Consider the following 15,122-nt stretch of genomic DNA (forward strand, 5'->3'; position numbering starts at 1 on the left):
CCTCAGTCATGTGAACAGATAAAATTCTCTTTTTCACTTAAACTAGTTTGAATTAGGCTCCTTCCACTTGCTCCCAGGCTTCTTGACTAAGGCACAGTTCATATATTTGAAGACTGCTGTAATATTTTCTCTTCTTTTTTGCTAGTCTAATCAGCTTGTTTTTCTTAATCTTTTTCCTCCATGGATTTTCTAAGTTGACAACCATTTGGGGGTTTTGGAGGGCCACTATCAGATCTCCAAACTCTGAGCTGTTTTTTTCTGAGAGTTTATTTATTCTACCATCCCTTGGGGACCCCATCTCTTAAGAACCCTTTAGAGAGCAACTCTTTCTTATCAAAACTGCTGTGCGTGGTTTTTTTCCCTCCTGACTGGGGATGTTTCTGAATATTTTTCAACTCTTATATATGAATACTCAGTTGAGAGGACAATAGATTGGCCTATTTATGAGTAGATTCTGAGAACACTTAATGGAAGCTCCATGTATTAATTCTACAAGAAGAGCCACTGGACGCATTGCAATAATGATGAAGGATCTAAATGGTTACAGTGCTTTGCTTTAGAAAACACTGAGTGCATCACGACCATTTTAAGAGATTGCTTCAGCTCCAATCATTTGGTAAAGTGAAAGCAAAGGAGGAGAAACATTTGCCTTAGAGAACCAATTCTAACTAGTTGAAGGGCAAATGTGAACCATCACATTTATCCACTTATCCTTGGAATCTAGAGACAATAAATGCGTGGGCATTATAACATGGTGAAGCTCTTTTTTTCATTTGGTTTAGAAATAACCACTTCTCTGTATGCACTGGAGTTAGGCTAATGTTAGGGAAAAGACCCCTTCAGAATACTTCTAAACCATATCTGTATGGTAAGGTCATGGGAAGGCCCACAGTTCTACTGCATTTGACATGATGGATTTATGTAAATTGGTTAGCATCACTCTATTTCATGGTCATACAAGCACCTTTAACCATATCTCACAATTATGTCTTACTTACTATAAACAAACAGTGCTAGTCCAGGTCAAGCCAATAATCCATCTACCTCAGTAGTTTTCTTTATCTTTTTTTGTAACTATATGTGGGGAAAAGGCTAGGAAGTCCTCCTACATGTTCCTACTTTCTAGGGAAAAAAGAACTTGATAATATCAAAATGTCAACCACACATACACTCACAAGAAAAAGCAATAGCAATTCTACAAATATTTTCATACATACACCAATAGTAGCAGTTTAAAACCACAACCAACTTGAGACAACACTAATGGTATGCTGTGATAAGAAAACATCCTTCTGAAAAATTGGAAGAAATCCAACTATGAGTGTATATATGAAGTAGGAGCTTTGCAGAATCTTGTCCGGGCTTCTTACTAAGCTATAATGCCTTATACACATGGGCTGTCCAATACAATAGCCAGTAACCATGTGGCTGTTGAGTACTTGAAATATAAATTTTGCTTGAGATTTGCTGTAAGTTTAAAATGCACACTGGATTTTGAAGACTTAAGTACTAAAGAAAGAATTAAAATAGATCATTAATAATTATACTAAACACCCATTGAAATGATATTTTGGATTTATTGTGTTAAAATGAAAGATTTTACCAAAATTAATTTTACCTGTTTCTCATTACTTTTTAAAATGTGATTCCTAGAAAAATTTTCATTACATACGTGGTTTACATCATATTTCTATTGAACAGAACTGTTCTATATGATATTCAGTGATTAGAGGCATAGTCTGGAGTCAGTATGAAACCCAGTCTGTGATATTAGGAAAATTACTAATTTGAAGGTGGTAGGTTTGTTTCATCTTCTGTAAAATAGAGTTAATAATAGCACCAGCCTTATGTAATCATAAAGATTAAAGGAGTGTTTATATGTAAAGTACATAGAACAGGCCCCAGCACATACTCAGTCTATACATGTAAACTATATATATGTGTGTATTTGTGTATATATTATACATATATTATATATATGTGTATGTGTGTGTATATATATATATATATGTATTCTGGGTGATGTACTGCTTTTTATTTATGGACTCTCCCAAATTTTATTATTTCACTTAGTTTTAGTGACTCAGCTAATGGGTGTTATCAGTCTGCTCATGCTTCCATAACAAAATACCACAGATTGGGTGCCTTAAACAACAGAATTTTATTTTCTCACAATTCCATGGGCTGGAAGTCCAAGATCAAGGTTCTAGCAGGTTGGTGTCTGGTGAGGTCTCTCTCCTCAGCTTGCAGACAGTGCTTTCTTGATGTGTCCTCACAGGGTAGTCTGGTGTTTCTCTCTCTTCTTATAAGGATACCAGTCCTATCGGATTAGGGCCCTACCCTTATCACCTCATTTAATCTTAATTATCTCACCCTTATGACCTCATTTAACCTTAATTACCTCCTTGAAGGTCCTATCTCCAAATACAGTAACATTGGGGGGGTAGGGTTTTAATACGTGAATTTGGAGGTGGGGACACAACTCATCTATAACAGTGGATTATATGTAAATAGTCCTTAGGCACATATAAAACTGAAAGCCAATGAACTCATAATTGTGGATCCATTCACAGTCCATCAAGAGGAGCAGGTGGCTACTGATCACTAAAAAATACTCATCTTAGGCAACAGGTCCATCCATGGCACAAAAGGTATTTGGCAGAAGGGCATGATGGTTCTCCGCCAACATTAACTTCAAAATACTTCTGTGTGTTTCTAAAGTGGCCCAATTTTTATAACTTGGTATGAATTGAATAGCCCTGAATTTAATACAGCTTAGTCCATATTACCTCTTGGAGTATTGAGTTTTAAAACTGCCTGTTAAAGACTATACTTTCAGGAATCACTTCTACAGTTTGTTACTAGAGAAGTTTCTGGATAAAGAAGATGTGTTGTGTGTATATATACAACGGAATACTACTCAGCCATAAAAAAGAATAAAATAATGCCATTTGTAGCAACATGGATGGACCTGGAGATCGTCATACTAAGTGAAGCAAGCCAGAAAGAGAAAGCAAAATACCATACTATATTCAGTATCTTGTAATAACATAAAGCAGAAAGAATCAGAAAAAGAATATATGTATATTCTTTATACATATATGTATAACTGAATCATTTTGCTGTACACCTGAAACTAACACATTGTAAATCATTTAAATCATATTTAAAAAAAGAAAAAGAAAATAGGTTTAAAAAAAGGCTAGACATACAAGAGTTGAACTCTCTCCAGGTTAAATGAAGATATAGTGAGAAGGTGGCTGTCTATAAGCCAGGAAGCAAGCTCTCACCAGAGAATGGATCTTCCAGTGACTTGGTTTTAGATTTTCCAGCCTTCAGGACTGTGAGAAACAGATGTTTGTTGCTTAAACCACCCAGTCTACAGTGTTTTTGTTGTTGCAGCCTTAACTAAGACAATCAATTCTGAAAGGAAGGAAAATGGCATCGAACAGACTTGATTGGGTAAACCTCCACAGAATGTGAGATATTTGAGCTGAGGCTGGAAGAAGAGCTGTCTCTGATTAAGACAATCACCTGAGGACAAAATCCACAACCAGAGTTGGGAAGAACCAAAGGAGTATGGGAGAAATGTAGCCACAGCCCTGATCATACCATTCCTAGAAATACCTTATCCTCCCTATGGACTCCCTGTTGAGTGAGATTACGAGATTATGAATTTTCTTATCATTTAAGTCAGTTTGAGCTGGGTTTTCTATTACTTGCATGATAATTGATATAACCTCTCTAAAGCTCTCAACGTGTATTTGTTACTGTCAGCTAGGTGTCTGTAAATGGATGTCCCAATAACACCTTGTGTCAGCACAGGTTGTCAGAGAAGTAGATGCCAAAACAGAATTAGATGTGCAGGAGATGAACTGAGGGCAATACTGGTGAGGAAAAATGGAGAGGAAGTCAGTGAGGCTGTGAAGGCTGGCAAACTAGTCTGTCTCTTTTTTGGGGGGAGAAAGGAGGAAGGGGAGTTGAGTGGAAGAACCATAGACTGCTATGCAGTTCTAAGAAATTTTGGCAAGGCTGATGGAGAGTCCCCAACCAACGTTGCTGATGAAAGGAGGAAATTCTAAATCTACCTAGAGGACCTGTTTGGCACTCCTGCCACATCCAGTCACTGGCTGGGAGCCACCCTTGGAAGGCTTGGCCTGGGTCTGATGGATGTAATGGATGTCAGTGCACAGCAGCACCTGGAGCTCTTGATCCAGCAAGCTGCCCCTAGTGAGCAGCTTCTGTGAGGTGCGTTTCCTCACCTCCACACACCTCAACCTCAATACACCCCGACTGAATTTCTCTTACCCATTTCCCAAACCTCCCTTTCCATCTGTGTTTTCTACCTTCCTAGTCATCCAAAGCAGAAATTATATAGTCATCCTTGATTTCTTCTCCACCCTTCACACCCCCAAATACAAACTATTTTAATGATTCTACCTCCAAAGCACCTTTGCACTCCTGCTATTGCTTGTGTAATTCAGGCTTTCATCTCTTGACTATGCTGTTGAAGTAGCCTAAGCAGAACTCATTTCTGACTATTATCTGGCATTCTTTTCACTATATCAAACCACTTTCAACAAGCTTGGTAAGACTACCTAATTCATTCCTCTTCAGCCTTTGATCCACTGTAACATACTGGAGAGATTCTGGTATGGCACTCTCCACCCCAAATGAGAATTACTGATAAATTTTAAAGTCATTTTACAAAAGTTAAGGGAATCACCCTCTGCACAGGACACATCATTATCATTGGTCTGTATAAGGTCATCTCTAGTTTTATATATTTAGACCTTTTATTCCCATTCCTTACTCCTATTCCCCTCTCTGCAAATAGGCAATCATTCTAATTTGTTGATGTGTACCTGTTGATTATAAAATCACAGATGGATGGGGCTTTTTTGAGAGTTGAAGACTATTATTATTAATAAATTATTATTAATAAAGTATTATTACAATACTTAGTATCTTCCAGATTATCACGATCAACCTCAGGACTGCCAAGTAGAAAGAGCTTAAAAAAAAAGTCCCCAGGCATATTGGCTTCTCCATTTCCCTGTGCTGGGTCTTGCAGTTGCTTTTGTTTTAAGCTGTTAAAAAAATTAACATACTTTACTTCTTAGAGATAACTTAGGTTTACATAAAAATTGTAAAGAAAGTACAAAGAGTTCTTATATATTATCTCTCTATCCCCACTACCATTCCCAGTGTTAGGGTCCTGTAATTATTAACATCTTGTGCTGGAGTGGCACAATTGATGAACCTGTATTGATACATTATTATTAACCATATTGAACCTGTACTGATATACTATTATTATTATAAAGTTATTTACATTACACCATGTTGTATATTCTATGAGTTTTGGCAAATGTATTATGACATGTATCCACCATTACAGGATCATTCAGAATAGTTTCGCTGCCCTAAAAATTCTCTGTACTCTACCTATTCACCCCTCTCTTCCCCTAAACCCCTGGCAACCATTGATCTTTTTACTACCTCTGTAGTTTTACCTTTTTCAGAATGTCATACACTTGGAGTTATACAGGTATACAGCTTTTTCAGACTGGCTTCTTTCACTTAGTAAAATGCATCTAAGGTTCCTCTATGTCTTTTCATGGTTTGGTAGTTCATTTCTCTTTATCACTGAATTATACTCTATTGCATGGATATACCACAGTTTGTTTATCCATTTACTTATTGAAGGACATCTTGGATGCTTCCAACTTTTAATCATTATGATTAAAGCTGCTGTAAGTGTCTGTGTGTAGGTTTTTGTGTGGGCAGAAGTTTCTAATTCATTTGGGTAAATATCTAGGGGTGCGTGGAAAGACTATGTCTGACTTTGTAAGAAACCACCAAACTGTCTTCCAGAGTGGCTGTACCATTTTGTATCCCCTAGTCCATCTGACTAGGAGCTAGGCTGTGTTTACTCTTTGCTGTAGCTGTGATGTCAGGGGCTAAAATTTCCTCTGGTGTCCTTGTTTTTGTCTCATCTGCTGCCTTTGGGCTTCCCTAAGGTTTCCTTAAATAGAATCTGAGGCTTTCAGCTCTTTTAGTTGTTATCCCTAGTTACACAGAAGCCTTGTTGAGGTGTTGGGGGAAGGGAAATGTACAGTCCTGTGTTTAGGCCTCAGTCTTTTAGTGAGCCTGAGCTGGGTATTTCTTTACGTTTATGTCAAAGGCCAGTGTGAGCTGGAGTTGGATACTTCCTTTCCCCAGACTGGTTAGGCTTTGGGAAAACCCCAATTGATCAGGTTTTGGTAAAATAGTTTCCCTCGAGGACAGGGCTTGTTAAGAACAGCAAGCTCAGGAAATAACCATATTTCAAAATGGCTACTCTTCCCTCCCCCTGTCAGATGTACCAGAGGATTATTTTCTCTAATTTCTACCCTAAGAACCTGGTGGGGACTTCTGGAGGTAAAACTCATGAAAATGTAATACCCTAAGACTGGGACCCTTTGGAGTTTTTAACACTCAAGCTAGTCTAAGCTGGATGCTTAGCAACTGGTCAATTAAAATTTAAAGAATTTCTACTGATAGCTGTTCCTCCAGCTCTGGGCTTCTGCTCCTGTTAAGCTTTGAGTCCCTGTATTCACCCATCTGTCTCTGCAGTTTGGGGGCAGCAGTCTACCCTGTGGCCTCATGTCCCTGATGAATCTAAGAAAGGTTGTTGATTTTCAGTTTGTTCAGCTTTCATCTTGCGATGATGGGAGTGACAGTCTCCAAGCTCTTTATATTGTCTGGGGCTGGAAACCAGAAGTCCCTTCTTATATGTTTTTATGAAACATGTAGTGTTTAGTTTATATTTTTCACTTTCCTAAGCCATATTGTCCTACAGACCTCATTCTATTTCTTACTTTTTCATTCAGCATCATGTTTATTAGGTCTTTCCACATTACTGTATGAACATGTAATTTATCACTTCTGAATTGTTTTATACCCATAGTGTGTATCTACCACACTTTTTTCACTTCTACTTTCCCAGTAATGGGCACCTAATTTTGCCCTCAGTTTCTCAGTACACAAACAACTCAAAATTAACATCCACAAATATGCTTCCTTATGGACCTGTGGAGAGATTTCCCTGAGATATGTGACTAGGGGGGAACTGGTGGCTTTTCGGGACTAGCTGCACTTAATTTGACCATAGAGCACCAAACTGCTCTCCAAAAAGTGCTGAGTAGGGCATGAAGCTTCCTCCAGCTCCACTCCCTGACAGCACTTCACGTCACCTAAGTGTTGCCTATTTGATGCATGTAAAGTGCTCTTTCCTCGTTATTTTCATGCTCACTTTTCTAATTACTAATGTTTGAGCTCTTGTCACATGCTTGTTAACCGTTTGAGTTTCTTTTTCCATGAATTACTTGTTTATAACCCTTGCCCATTTTTCTGTTGTAGTTTCTGTTCTTTCCTTGTTGATTTGTAGGAGTACCTTACATGTTTTATATACTATATCCTTGCAAGTATTTCCTCCAAATTTATCATGTCTGTTACATTTGTCTGTATATTCATCTGTTGAATGAAACACTAAATTTTGATAGAATCATCACGTTCATCATTTCTCCTTATGATTTTTGCTTCCCTGACCTAGGCCATTAAAGATATTTTTTCTATATTACTTCTATTAACTTTATAGTTTTACCCATATAGGTTAAGTACTAAATCCATCTGCAGCCTACCTTGTAAACAGAGTTAGATAAAGATGAGGAAAAATTTCTTGATAGAATGACATGTAAGCAGCAATGTGAAGGAAAAACTAGAGTTAGGCCAATTAAAAATGGGAAGAGAAGCACTTCATTTGAAAAGGCAAGAAGGTTAGAGATGATTTGTTGAGCATACCTGGAGTATAAAGTCCAGGAAGGAAGAGAAATGAGAGATGAACCTGAAAAGAAAGGCAGTGGAGAGATAATGGAAGATTCCATACATACATAATCATGTGCAACCCACTGTCAGGTAGATAAAGATCTAGATAAGCCAGATCTAAAACTTCAATCTGACCAAGGAGGTGAAAGACTTATATATGGAGAACTATAAAATATCGATTAAGGAAAATAAAGATGACTTAAAGAAATGGAGAGATATCCAGTGCTCTTGGATTGGAAGAATCAACATTGTTAAAATGGCCATACATCCCAAGGCAATCTACAGATTTAATGTGATCTCTATCAAATTACTCATGACATTTTTCACAGAACTAGAACTAATAATCCTAAAATGTATATGGAATCACAAAAGACCCAGAATTGCCAAAGCAATACTGAAGAAAAAGAATGAAGCTGGAGGAAAAATGTTCCCAGACGACAATACTACAGAGATACAGTAATCAAAACAGCATGATATTGGTATAAAAACAGACATATGGATCAGTGGAACAGAATATAGAGCTAAGAAATAAACCCACAGACCTACAGTCAATTAATCTTCAACAAAGATGGCAAGAACATACAATGGAGAAAAATTAGTCTCTTTAGCAAGTGACGTTGGGAAAACTGGGCAGCAGTATGTAAATCAATGAAGTTAGGACACTTCTTCACACCATACACAAAAATAAACTCAAAATGGCTTAAAGACTTAAATATAAGACAAGACATAATAAACCTCCTTGAAGAAAACATAGGCAAAACATCTTCTGACATAAATCTTAGCAATGTTCTTCTAGGGCAGTCTACCCAGGCAATAGGAATAAAAGCAAAAATAAACAAATGGTATCTAATTAAACTTATAAGCTTTTGCACAGCAAAGGAACCTATAAGCAAAACAAAGTGACAACCTATGGAATGGGAGAAAATATTTGCAAATGATGAGACTGACAAAGGTTTAATTTCCAGAATATATAAACAGCTCATACAACTTAATAATAAAAAAAAAACCAAACAACCCAATCCAAAAATGGGCAGAAGACATAAACAAGCAATTCTCCAATGAAGACATACAAATTTTCAACAGGCATGTGAAAAAATGCTCAGTATCACTAATTATCAGAGAACTGCAAATCAAAATTACAATGAGGTATCACCTCACACCAGTCAGAATGGCCATCATTAAAATGTCCACAATTGATAAATGCTAGAGAGGGTGTAGAGAAAAGGGAACCCTCCTACACTACTGGGAATGTAGTTTGGTGCAGCCACTATGGAAAACAGTACAGAGATTCCTCAAAAAACTAAAAATAGACTTACTATATGATCCATCAATCCCAGTCCTGGGCATATATCCAGAGGGAACCCTAATTTGAAAAGATATATGTACCTCAGTGTTCACAGCAGCACCATACAATAGCCAAGACATGAAAGCAACCCAAATGTCCATCAGCAGATGACTGGATAAAGGAGTTGTGATATATTTATACAATGGAATACTACTCAGCCATAAGAAAGAATAAAATAATGCCATTTGCAGCAACATGGATGGACCCAGAGATCGTCATTCTAAGTGAAGTAAGCCAGAAAGAGAAAAAAAATACCATATGATGTCACTCATATGTGGAATCTAAAAAATAGAAAAAAGAGGACACTAATGAACTCATCTACAAAACAGAAACAGACTTGCAGACATAGTAAAGAGTCTTAAGGTTACCAGGGGAAAGGTGGTGGAAAGGAATAACTTTGGGAGTTTGAGATTTGCAAATGTTAGCCACTACATATAAAAATAAATTTTAAAAAACCAAGTTTCTTCTGTATAGCATAGTGAACTATATTCAATATCTTGTAAGAACCTTTAATGAAAAAAGAATATGAAAACAAATATATGTATGTATATGTATGACTGGGACATTGCGCTGTATGCCAGAAATTGACACATTGTAACTGACTGTATGTCAATAAAAAAATAAATAAATAAAATAAAACCTCATTCCACAGGAGTTTGTAAAATCCAACGCCTTCCCCAGGACTTCATCAAATTTCTAATAGGTTTATATTACTGACTGTGAATTCCTGCTTAATTCAGTTAAAGGATTATCACTGCCATGAATGAGTGCTGGTAATATTCCTACACAATACTGATCAGAAGATGGAACCTGCTCTTTCTTTTCTTCCACACACACACACACACACACACACACACACTCACACTCACATATATACACACATAATCACCAACACACCCAGGTAATCTGTGTAAGTAGCAGATTTTACAGAGTACATTGAGAGGGTTATAACATTGCAATGTAAAAATTAAAGCGAATAACAGAATTCTGGTTCTCCAAAGATCTTAGCCTCTTCATTATCAGGACTTGAACCAACTTTATATTCCTATTTATTTTGATTGACAATTATTTGTGAACTTGGTTTCTGACATCTCGTGTCATTAGAACTTTTCTCAGCCCATCCCCAGTAGTTCTTTGCAGTCTTTTTCCTAACAAAGACCATTTTCTTCCTGATAAGAAAAATTCTTAAAGTTCCCATTGTTAAGAAAATAAATGTTCTACCCTGCTACACAGGTAAATAGAGGTATTCCTCTATTTAAAATGTTTTGAGTGATATATCAGATGAGTTTGAGTAACAGTTCACTCTGAGGATAGTGTGAAGAATGGATTGGGGGGAGCGACATTTGAAGCAGAAAGAACATTTAGGAGACAGTGGTAGTTGTCTAGGTAAGAATTGATGGGTCTCTGGATAAGGATGGTGGCAATAAAATGTTGGTGGGAATGGAGATGGTGATGGATACCAGACATAGTCAGCAGGTAGAAGCAATGGAACTTGGGAATTCAACAGTAGGTAGAAGCAATGAAACTTGGGAATTCAACTGGATATAAAGATCCCTCAGTTTCTGACTTGGAAACCTCAGCTGTGGTGCCTTTTATTAAGATAGAAAATACAGGAGGAGGAGCAGGCATGGGGGAGACCCTGAGCCCCACTTTGATCATGTGGAATTTGAAGTGCCTGTGGGATAACTGCAGGAATCAAGCACACAAATGGGTGTATTGGTTTGGAACACGAATACAATACCAAAAGAGAAATTTCAGGGGGAAGGGAATAACTCAAGTGGTAGAGCTCATGATTAGCATACACGAGGTCCTGGGTTCAATCCCCAGTACTCCCTCCAAACGTAAATAAATAAGTAAACCTAATTACCCCCCCAAAATTTTTTTTAAAGGAGAAATTTCAGGGCTAACGAAATACATATTTAGAGTTTACCAGCCCATAGATGGGGACAGATGAGATTGCTCAAGGAAACAGTATAGAGGAGGAAGAGAAAAGGGCCCAAAGCAATGTTCTAAGAATTCCAATGTTCAGAGACAAGTAGAGGAGTAGGGACTATGAAAGAAGAGAATGAATAACCAGAGAAGAAGACAGAATACCTAAAAAGTGTGATACCACACAAGCTGAGTAGAGACAATATTTCAGAACAAAGGGAGGGTCTGAAGCTCACATTTACAGATGAAACTGAGATTAAGAAAGCTTAAGTAAGCCAATGAAAGATATACACACACACGTAGGGATTCAAACCCACATCTCTGTGTTCGTAACAGTTTCTTCTTTGTGGGCCCCGGTTTCCTCATCCACAATACATTGAGGAAGTAGAATCAAGAGAAAGAGAGACTGGGCTGGATAAATTCTATGATCCTCTTCCAGCTCTATAGTTATAGAAATGAGAAAGAAGGTCTGGGATGGAGCATAGGGGTAATCGTTAGTGAGCCCTTTAGTTTTTCCTCTACTCTTAATAATAGGACAGAGCAGAAATGTAATAAATGTTTGTTGAATTGAAAATGTACACACAATGATTATTGCCAAAGCAAATCCATAGAAAGCCATTAAATGTCCATTAATACACAAGGCATTAGCAGTACAGCTGAAATCTATTGTTAAGTCATCATTACTTGACCAACATCCACCTTGCCAAACTGTTTTTATTTTTTCTGTTCTATTAGCATGATTATAAGAACATGACAAGTGGCTCATAAATGGGATTATTCAATATCTGTGATTGCAAGGTGGTTCTGTGTGTCTGTAATTTTAACAATAAAATGATCAGAGATTAGGCCTTGCTCCCTTCAGAGTCCAGAAAGAGAGATGTTTGGGTTTAGTTGTGTTGAAAAGGATAAACCCACCCTAAAAGTGTATACTTTCAAAAGAACTTCCTTCTTTCTGGAATACCCAGGGCAAGAGCCAGAGAGATGTAGACAGCCACTTGTTGGTAAAGGGCCCACAGTGAGAGGAGGAGGATCTCTCTCTCATCCTATCCCCCTTCAATGACTTTTATGTACCCTTAACTCTATGCCTAAATCAGAGCCCACAAACCAAGGAGACAGACCTGGTCTTGTTGGTCCATTCCACAGCTGAATTTCATCTCAGCCTTCCACACAGAGGATTTTTTTTAGGTCAAATGCCCCAATGTAAATCTATGCCTTTAAGACAGTATGGTGATTCCTTAAAAAAATTAAGCATGGAATTACCAAATGATCCAGAAATTCCACTTCTAGGTATATTCCCAAAAGAATAAGGATCAGGTTCTTGAACAGATAGTTGCACACCAGTGTTCAAGGCAGCATTATTCATAATAGCCACAAGGTGGAAACAATCCAAGTGTCCACTGATGGATGAACAGATAAAATGTGATATACAGTTACAGTGGAATATTATGCAGCCTTGAAAATGGATAAAATCCTGATACATGTTACAATATGGATGAACCTTGAAAACATTATCAGTTTAAGATAAAGAAAAAATTCTTGAGACAAATAATGGTGATGTTTACACAAAAATGTGAGTGAACTTAATGCCACACAATTGTATATTTAAATGATTCAAATGGTAAATTTTATTTTATGTATACTTTTACCACAGTTTTTTTTTAAATTGGAAAGAGGCAGAGTTTGGAGATAAAGGTAGTTGCAGTTGCAGTTATGACATTTACAGGCTGTGTGACCCAGGGAAAGCCATTTAGCTTTTCTAAGACTCAGTTTCCTCATGTCTAAAATGGGACAATCTTTACTTTGCATGGCTGTCCTGAGGTTTAGAGATAACATATGTAAAGCACCTGGCATCATATGTGATATTGAGTGTTTATTAAATCATATTTTTATGAATCTAAAAATATACACATCCAGTTCAGAGGATGATATATGTAAAAAGCAAATTCACTTTCCAAAATTTGAAGTTTTATACATAAATTATTTAGATTACTCTTAGATTTGCTAAAGAAAAACCATTTAATATCAAAATAACTTATTCCAAACCTTAGCTTCACCATCATCTCTTATTTCTAATTTCACCATAAGTCTTAGCAATAAAACACTGCCTCCTTGTGGGTCTGAATTTCTGAGCTCCGAGAGCTAAAGGATTATTCTGTTTTTCATCTCCCTTGGGTTTCAGCTTATTAATATTTTCATTAAACATTTAATTACTTTGCCATTAAGTGATTCTCTGTTTCATGCTCAATTCAAGGCTAACAAGTAGAAAGATTTAATACAACTCTTACAGTAAAATATCTAAAAAGGGTTGGAATTAATCCCTAAATTATGTATATATAGACATAAATGCAGGAAGACATGCTAAGGAGAAAGAAATTCCTTGTGTGCTGTTTTGTTAGGGAATAAGAAGGCTGGAGGCAGCAAAACAGCTCTGTTCGGAGGAGGCCCCCAGTGAATTAAGGTTAAAGGGATTTGCCCTTGCAGGACCCCAGGTCCCTAATTGGGAGCTTCAATTCCTGTAATCCAGAAGGATTGGGACCAGACACTTCTAGATTATTGCCAAAGCCCACAGGTGACTCATAAGGAAAAAATAATCAGCATCCCCCCAAAAAAAACCCTTCAGATAGAAAAGAGGCATTTAATGAAACCTGATGCAGGTCTGACCAGGGCAAGGTGCTTAGTGAATATTAAGCCAATAGCAAAGAAGAGGAGTCTATATGCTACCCTCTTCAGTTTTATTCTCACTAAATATCTGAGGTTTTCCTCTCGAAGTACATTAATTTGCTACTTTAAAGGAAACGCAAGTGTGATTAGACCTATATTTAAGAAAGATGGTTTTCTTTGTAACTCCACAATCTTTAAAGTAATAAAAAAAAAAACATCATATAAAGAACTCAAATTTCATACAATTTTTTCTTCTAACACGTAAAGCCTGTGTGAAGGATCTGAAGTCTTATAAGTGTATGATATCACTTACCTGTGGAATCTAAAAAATAAAACAAACTAGTGACTATAACAAAAAAAGGAACAGGCTCATAGACATAGAGAACAAACTAGTGGTTACCAGTGGAGAGGGAAGCAGGAGGGACAAGATGGGTGTAGGGGATTAAGAGGCACAAACTACTGTGCATAAAATAAATAAGCTACAAGGATACATTGTACAACACAGGGAATATAGCCAATATTTTATAAAAAATATAAGTGGAGTATAACCTTTAAAAATCACTATATGGTACACTTAGAACTTACATAATATTGTAAATAAACTATACTTCAATTAAAAATAAATAAATAAAATCTTACAAGCCCATTAAATTGCAAGGGCAATTGAAGCAGAGGGGTTGATATGGAAGGAAGATTCCGAAAACAAGGCTTCAAACTTACAGTGGCTTTCAGCCTGGGCGACATATTGGAATTACTCGAGGAATTTTTTTAAATACCAATGCCTGGAACCCACCCAGGAAGATTGTGGTGTTAACTGGTCTGGGGACAGCCAGGGTCTTGAGGTTTTCAAAAACTCCCTAAGTGATTCTAAAGTACAACCAAAGACAAGAACTACTTATCTAAAAACAAAACAAAACAAAAACAAAAACAGGAGGATGGAAGACAATCTACTGCATTCAGAACAAGCTACATAATTTTCAGGGTCTAGTGCAAAATGAAAATGTGAGGCCCTTTATTCAAAAATTATTAAGAATTCAAAATGACAAGAGAAGACTATTAAACTAAGCACAAGGCCCTTCTAAGCTCAGGGCCCTGTGTAACTGCACAGATCAAACACCTGTGAAACCAGCCTTGATTCCACTCTTTACTAAACCAAACTATTTTGCTTTAAAATTTAGGAGCATGTCTCTTTGGAATGGCTAGGAAATATGTCATCTTTCTCAGTGTGGTGGGGTTTTTTGTCTCTAAGAGCCTACAAATAACTAATCTGTGCACAACATTATTGTCTATTTAAACAATCTGATTTGCCTTGAAAGCT

General features: G+C 37.0%; 1 pseudogene; it reads left to right on the top strand.

Annotated features, from left to right (window-relative positions):
- Positions 1 to 2,823: 2,823 nt before the first annotated feature.
- LOC116281117 (small nucleolar RNA U3) lies at positions 2,824 to 2,893 on the top strand (annotated as a pseudogene).
- Positions 2,894 to 15,122: the final 12,229 nt, after the last annotated feature.

This window comes from Vicugna pacos, chromosome 6 (genome assembly GCF_048564905.1).
Source record: "Vicugna pacos chromosome 6, VicPac4, whole genome shotgun sequence".
Classification (NCBI taxonomy): domain Eukaryota; kingdom Metazoa; phylum Chordata; class Mammalia; order Artiodactyla; family Camelidae; genus Vicugna; species Vicugna pacos.